This window comes from Mastomys coucha, unplaced genomic scaffold (assembly GCF_008632895.1).
Source record: "Mastomys coucha isolate ucsf_1 unplaced genomic scaffold, UCSF_Mcou_1 pScaffold14, whole genome shotgun sequence".
NCBI lineage: Eukaryota > Metazoa > Chordata > Mammalia > Rodentia > Muridae > Mastomys > Mastomys coucha.
The window spans coordinates 68,136,100-68,141,967 of record NW_022196896.1 but is presented as its reverse complement, the minus strand read 5'-3'; the positions used below and the strand labels follow the sequence as shown (position 1 = coordinate 68,141,967).

At 43.7% G+C, this 5,868-nt stretch overlaps 1 protein-coding gene across 1 annotated transcript in view; it reads right to left on the bottom strand.

Moving 5' to 3' along the window:
- Il1r1 (interleukin 1 receptor type 1) overlaps nt 1–5,473 on the bottom strand; it is an 81,320-nt gene extending 75,847 nt beyond the window's left edge. The window contains exons 1-2 of the mRNA XM_031367326.1: nt 5,203–5,473; nt 3,715–3,891 (exon numbers count right to left, since the gene is read on the bottom strand). The gene's annotated coding sequence lies outside the window, so the exon portion shown is untranslated. The remainder of the gene's footprint in view (nt 1–3,714; nt 3,892–5,202) is intronic.
- Nucleotides 5,474–5,868: the final 395 nt, after the last annotated feature.

Here is a 5,868-nt window from a genome sequence, read left to right as displayed (position 1 = left end):
TCACACACACACACACACACACACACACACACACACACACACACACACACACACACTGACTGACTGGTAAGGAGTCCATAGGGAAACAGTCTCTGGGAATCTCTGATGGGGCTGCTCACTGGTATCAGCTGGTGGCGTGGACGGGAAGTGATATGTTTATCTGAGTCACATTCAGCTTACAGGCACGAGTGTAACTTCAGAAAAATGACAGGGTCAAGCTGTTATCCACTGCAACACTGATGAATATGACTAAGGACTACAGATGTCTTCAGGGACCTCCAGGGAGTTAAAACGCTGCTCACTAGACACAGAAATGGAACAGGATCCAGAACAGTGTGCACTGGATGGAAGAAGTGGACACCAATAAACAGCCCTTCAGAAAAGCTTCTGTCATGAAAGACCAGAGAAAGAGGATGCTTCGGAAAGGGAGGAGAGAGACGTATCCCTAGCAGTCTTTTAAGTACAGATGGTGAATAAACTGTGTCACCTACTTTAAAAAATCAGTGACCTACAAAATATCTTACAACCTAAACCCCTGAGGTTACATTTATAAAGGAGATGAATAGAAGTAGACAAACCATATGCTGTTAGTAGTCATCTATCCTACGTCAAATTATAGAGTTAGGGCTGGGGGTGTAGCTCAGGGATACAGCTGCTTGCCTAAAATATGGAAGGCCCTGGGTCCAATCCACAGCACTGCCAGTAAGTTAATTACATTTAAGATTGCAACAGTTCATGGAAAAGTTTAACCAAAAGTAAATAGAAATCCCTCTGTAATTGTATGCATGCCCATTTTATAACCAGGACAGCTAAGCAGAGGGAAGACAGAGAAGTTGTTCATGAGAAGCTCCAAGCGGCCTCCACTGCTGAGCCTGCAGCTCTTCCTAGCCTTCTCAGGGACAGTCCCTGAGCTCCCTTGGTGATGGCTTACAGGCTCAGCAGGTGAAAGATGAAAGAGTCTCCACCTATTTTAGGCTATCCTTTACCTATCACTGTTAGATTGATAAGATAAATTGAATAGCCAACCTGGGAGAATATGGTCAGAAAATTCAAACCAGATGACATTTTCCACTGGCCCCTGTAGATTCAGAGAGATTAAGAAAGAGCTCTGACGGAGCTTGAAGCCTCAGCACCTCCAAAGGCAACAGAATTAACATGTTAGAACATTTGACAGAAGAACCCATAGACATTAGTTCCCAGCTGTGGAGGACTTGGTGGTCCATGGGCTTAGAGCTAAAGGCATTTAATGCATACTGATAGGTTTCATGGTGGGCTTTTTACTGATGCTCTGAGTCTTGACTTGCTCATCTGACTCAAAAGCAGAAAAATAATGAGAATCCTTTATCTGAGTTAAGAAAAAAAAGGGTCTAAGATTCTGAGCTTTTATTTTTTTTTTCATATCTTGGAATATTTGTGTGAACATAAAGAGACACCTTGAGAGTGAGACCCATTTATTTGCTTCACCTAAATCCCCTGCACGATAGCTTTTGTGTAATCTCGGTCATGAAGCATGGTTTTGCAGCTGTAATTTTCCACTTGTAGCATTGTGTGAACATGGCTCGAAGAGCTTCAGCTTTGGGAACCTTTGGTAATGCTTAAGGGTGATGCTAGGAAAGAAGTGAAATAATATGTACAATAAAGCAAAACGAACAAAGAAAAACATGTTTTCTCATCCTTAGAGAAGATCTAGCAAGATGTAAGCATACATGCAAGTGAACAGCAGCATCTCAGAACCACACAACGTTCTCTCTGCGTCCCCTGGGCTCCAGAGTCAGGCTGCCTGCACCAAGAATCCTACCTCCACAGCAGCTTCTGCTGTGACTTCAACACATTCACTTCTCCATGCCTCCGTTTCCTAATCTTCAAAACAAGCTAGCAAAAAAAATGATCCCTTTCTTGGTGGATGTAAAAGGGACCCAGAGGGGCTCAGGTCTACAAGTGCTTTGACCAGCAGAAGCTGGTCTCATTTTTCAGAACAAAACATCAGTTTGTACCTGATCGGCATAGCCAAACAGTACCCTGGAGATGGAGTAAGCCACTCTGTCCTTCTTCCCTTCAGTCATGTTCCTGTCAAGTCCAAGTTCCTAGCATTCACTTACTTAGAAGCACCCATTAAGAACTTTACAGACACACCAGGTAGAAACAAAACCAACCTTCCATTCACCTCAGAAAAGCTCCATCTGGGTTGATTCTTTGTTAATTCTCTGAGTTTCTGTTTTGGAATATTTCCTTCCTTAAAGAGTTGGGTAACAATGTTTCTGTCTCCTTTATACTGGCTTCTTCCAGATTTGCTGGTTGAAAGCACACTAGGGGGTCAACTGCAATCCAGGCAAGCTCTGAGAGAGAAACTGGCAGGGAAACAAAACTCTCACCCATGGATGGTGAGAATCCCTGTGAGAAGGGCATCATGCTGTCCTAAATGCAGATGAATTAAGAGATGACAAGTGGGGAGCAACCATTTTTATCTACAGTATTCCACGTGCTGTTAGAATACAGCAAACACTGCCTCTGACTCTAAGTCAACTTTAAAGAAGAGATAAAACTATAATGAGGTTTCCCCCAGGTTAAAGTCAGATGAAAGAAGCTAGCTCCACCCCCTCAGCACACTTTCTGAAAGACATCAAAGGAGGTCACAGACCTCGGAAACTAGGTTGGCAGAAGTTACGGTAAAATGGTAAAAGGGTACTACTTTTGGTGTTTAAAAAAAAAAAAAAAAAAAAAAGATAAGCTGAACCCAATAGACAGAGAAGAAGCCAGAAGTTTCTCGAAACGTTTTTACCAAAGTCACGGAAGACAACGAAAAGTGTTCTTTGCCAATTGTTCAGACTAGTACAATTCATCATTAAACAAGTTAATAAATAAACAAAAGTCAGTGCTAGTGAAAATGTTGCCTAATTGTGATGGATGCTTATGCAGCACACTCCTACGATTAATTAAACCGTATCCCAAGGCAATACTCATGAGAAGATGCAAAGATTCAATGGTAACAATTTTTTAATGTTCATGTTGTTACAATAGAAAAGAAAATGCCTTGTCTACCAATACAATTTAACAAGGTATGTAATATGTTTTAAAAACTTGTGGGTGCACGTGTAGCGTAACATGTGGGCATATATGGAGACACCTCTGCTGTCTTCCTCAATCACTTCTCTACCTTTTTTTTTTTTTGATACAAGTTCTCTCATTGGACAAGGAACTCTCCAGTGGGTCAGACTGCCTGGCCAGGGGGCTCCCCAGATCTGCGTGTCTCTGCTCACCTAGTACGCACAGTGAGCACTCTGCCCACAGAGTCGTCTCCCTAACCCCTAATACCTGGATAAAAAGAAACTCGGTGCTATGAAAAATTGCTCACACTATGTAGCTAGAAGGTAAAACCAAGTAATAAAACATATGTAGTATGAGTATATTTCTTCAGAATACAAATATATTCAGAAAACAAGATATCCGTTAGTGTTGCAGGTTAACTCTCCCAAATCTGAAATCCTGAGGACCGAAACTGTTCAGATTTCAGAAAATGTTTGATTTGGGAATATTTACGCAGTCTTCATTGCATCTCCATAGCCCAAAACTCTGAAGTCTCTGACTCCAGCCTGCATCACTCAGATTTCAGAGGAAGGATATGCAGAGGCGCGATGACCGTCCCCCACCACCACGGTATTCATCTTGCCGGGATGCACAGTTGCTCTCTGCCTTTTATTATCTCTGTGTACTTACCTTTGTAAGAACGAACGAGCACTGTCTCAATTTTTGAAAAGCATCTTCTAGAAGCAGACCTTCACCATTCCTTCATAATGGCTGCCACGTCTTTCCTCTCATTAGACTGTCAAGTCTATGCCAATAAGGTTTGTGGGTCCACAGTTTTTAACTAGTGTCTGTGCTGTTGAAAATGACCTTTAAAGATGAATTACCGTGTTAGAAATACGATCTTAATCTCAGAAAGGATTCCCCAACCTTCTGGGTAATGGTCCTCTCATCCCTTCCCAGCAGATCAACGTGTTTACAGTGAGCATAGAGAACAGGTACCAAGCGCACAACCCACAAAGGGCCAGCTGCTCCTCAAATACACGCTGGGACTCAGCACACACTTTGGTCCCTGCCTGTTTGCACCTTTGGGAGAGTCCCTCCCTGTATTCTAGCAATCTAGAAGCTCACCAACACAGCACAAAACTAGCATTCTGCATGAAACAGCTTGAAATCTGATGAATTAAATGGAAGACAGTAAACTTCAATTTGCCTCCTCCCTCTTTTTTTCCTTATTTCCTGTCTTTATTCTTTCTGATTCTGTCCCATTTGTTGTTGTTGTTGTTCTTGTTGTTGTTGTTGTTGTTGTTACCAGAAACACGGCTGATGGGGACTGTAAATGTTAGGGTGTCCAATGAGAAATCAGAGCAAAGTTTATAACCCTCATTTGAGTGCATACACAACCTTCTGCATTGCTATGTACAAAGCCTCCAGAGAGCTTATACAGCAAGACTCTGTGTCCAGAGCCAAGCGACAAAGAAGGCATGCTCTTGTTCTCCAAGGCTGCTTTTTAACCCTTACTGAAGGAAGCGTGTGTGAGCATTGCTCGTAGGGTACATGATCACTTCAAATGCAACCCGCGGCTCCTGGCGATGGCTTTGCAAAGCCCTCAGCACACCCTCTAGAGTGACTGTCCTCCTCCAAGAACCCTCTAGTGTGAGTGTGCCCCTCTCTACTGCAGTCACTAATGCGAAGTGATGCCTCAGTTCTGAGGTCCACAGTGGCACTTTAAATCAACCTCAGAAATAGCTCTTTACCTTACAACACCCCCCCAACTGATGTAGGCGCCATGACTGTGAGAGCTTACAAGTGGCATATTGTAAGTGATGCTAACCAGCAAACAAGTATGCTTCAAAGGAGTCTACAATAAGCCCTAAAAGTACTTATAAAATATAATTTCGGTGCATCTCACAGTGAATCTCCCACACAACGAAACCTACCTGCAGACAATCTTAATGTGCTCACACATACATCTTAAGGTTAAGTGTGCCCTTAGGGACGCAGAATACCAGGAAATTCTGTATCTTCTTTGAGTGAACAGCCTAACATTATCTTTACTTGGTTTCCATTTGCCCTTCCCAAAAAGATACTCTTCAGTGTGTGAGTGAACATCTCCACACACCCAAAAAGAAGGAAAAAACACCGAGACGGAAAGCCCTAAAGTACAGCAAGCCATCTTACCATTTGGGTTGTTCACGGTTTGGGGCACTGAGAACTCTGATGGCATCCAGCAACGTTTCTCCCAGAGACGAAGTCTGCTGATCAAATGCTGGCTGTTAAAACCAAAACTGCCTCCTGAAGTCAACCCAGGACAGCATTACTTACACTTTGCTTTGCTTCCAAAAGAGTACTGGGCTGGGTCCGGGGTACACGAGAGTGACGGACAGCTCACGTCTTGTCAGACGACCCAGAGAAAGTGGGCTCCTGCTGACGCCTGTGTCAGAGCCTCCTGGGCTTTAATCCTGCAGTGACACATCTGGGGAACTATGAACAGGAAACTTAGAGCTGGGCAGAAAGCCAGAAGCGTTCAGCAAACGTGCCAAGCCCTTATGAAATATTAGTACCCTGGCTGCACATGAGCCTCCCACGGTTCCCAAGGCAGGCTTTCTCTCCTTGTCTAACCTAACATTAAATCTAGATGGAGCCACTAACATACAGCTGACCTAGAATTACAGTCCTGCCCTCCTTCTTCACAGACAGAGCCTGGCCTAGGAACTAACCCTACCCCACCCTTCCAACACACACTGCCATCTCCCAGTCTATCGAAGGGTCTCCAGGCAATGTCACAAGACTTCATTCAGTTCAAAGAGTTTGGATGCAGAACCCTATCCCTGGAAGCCTGGTGCC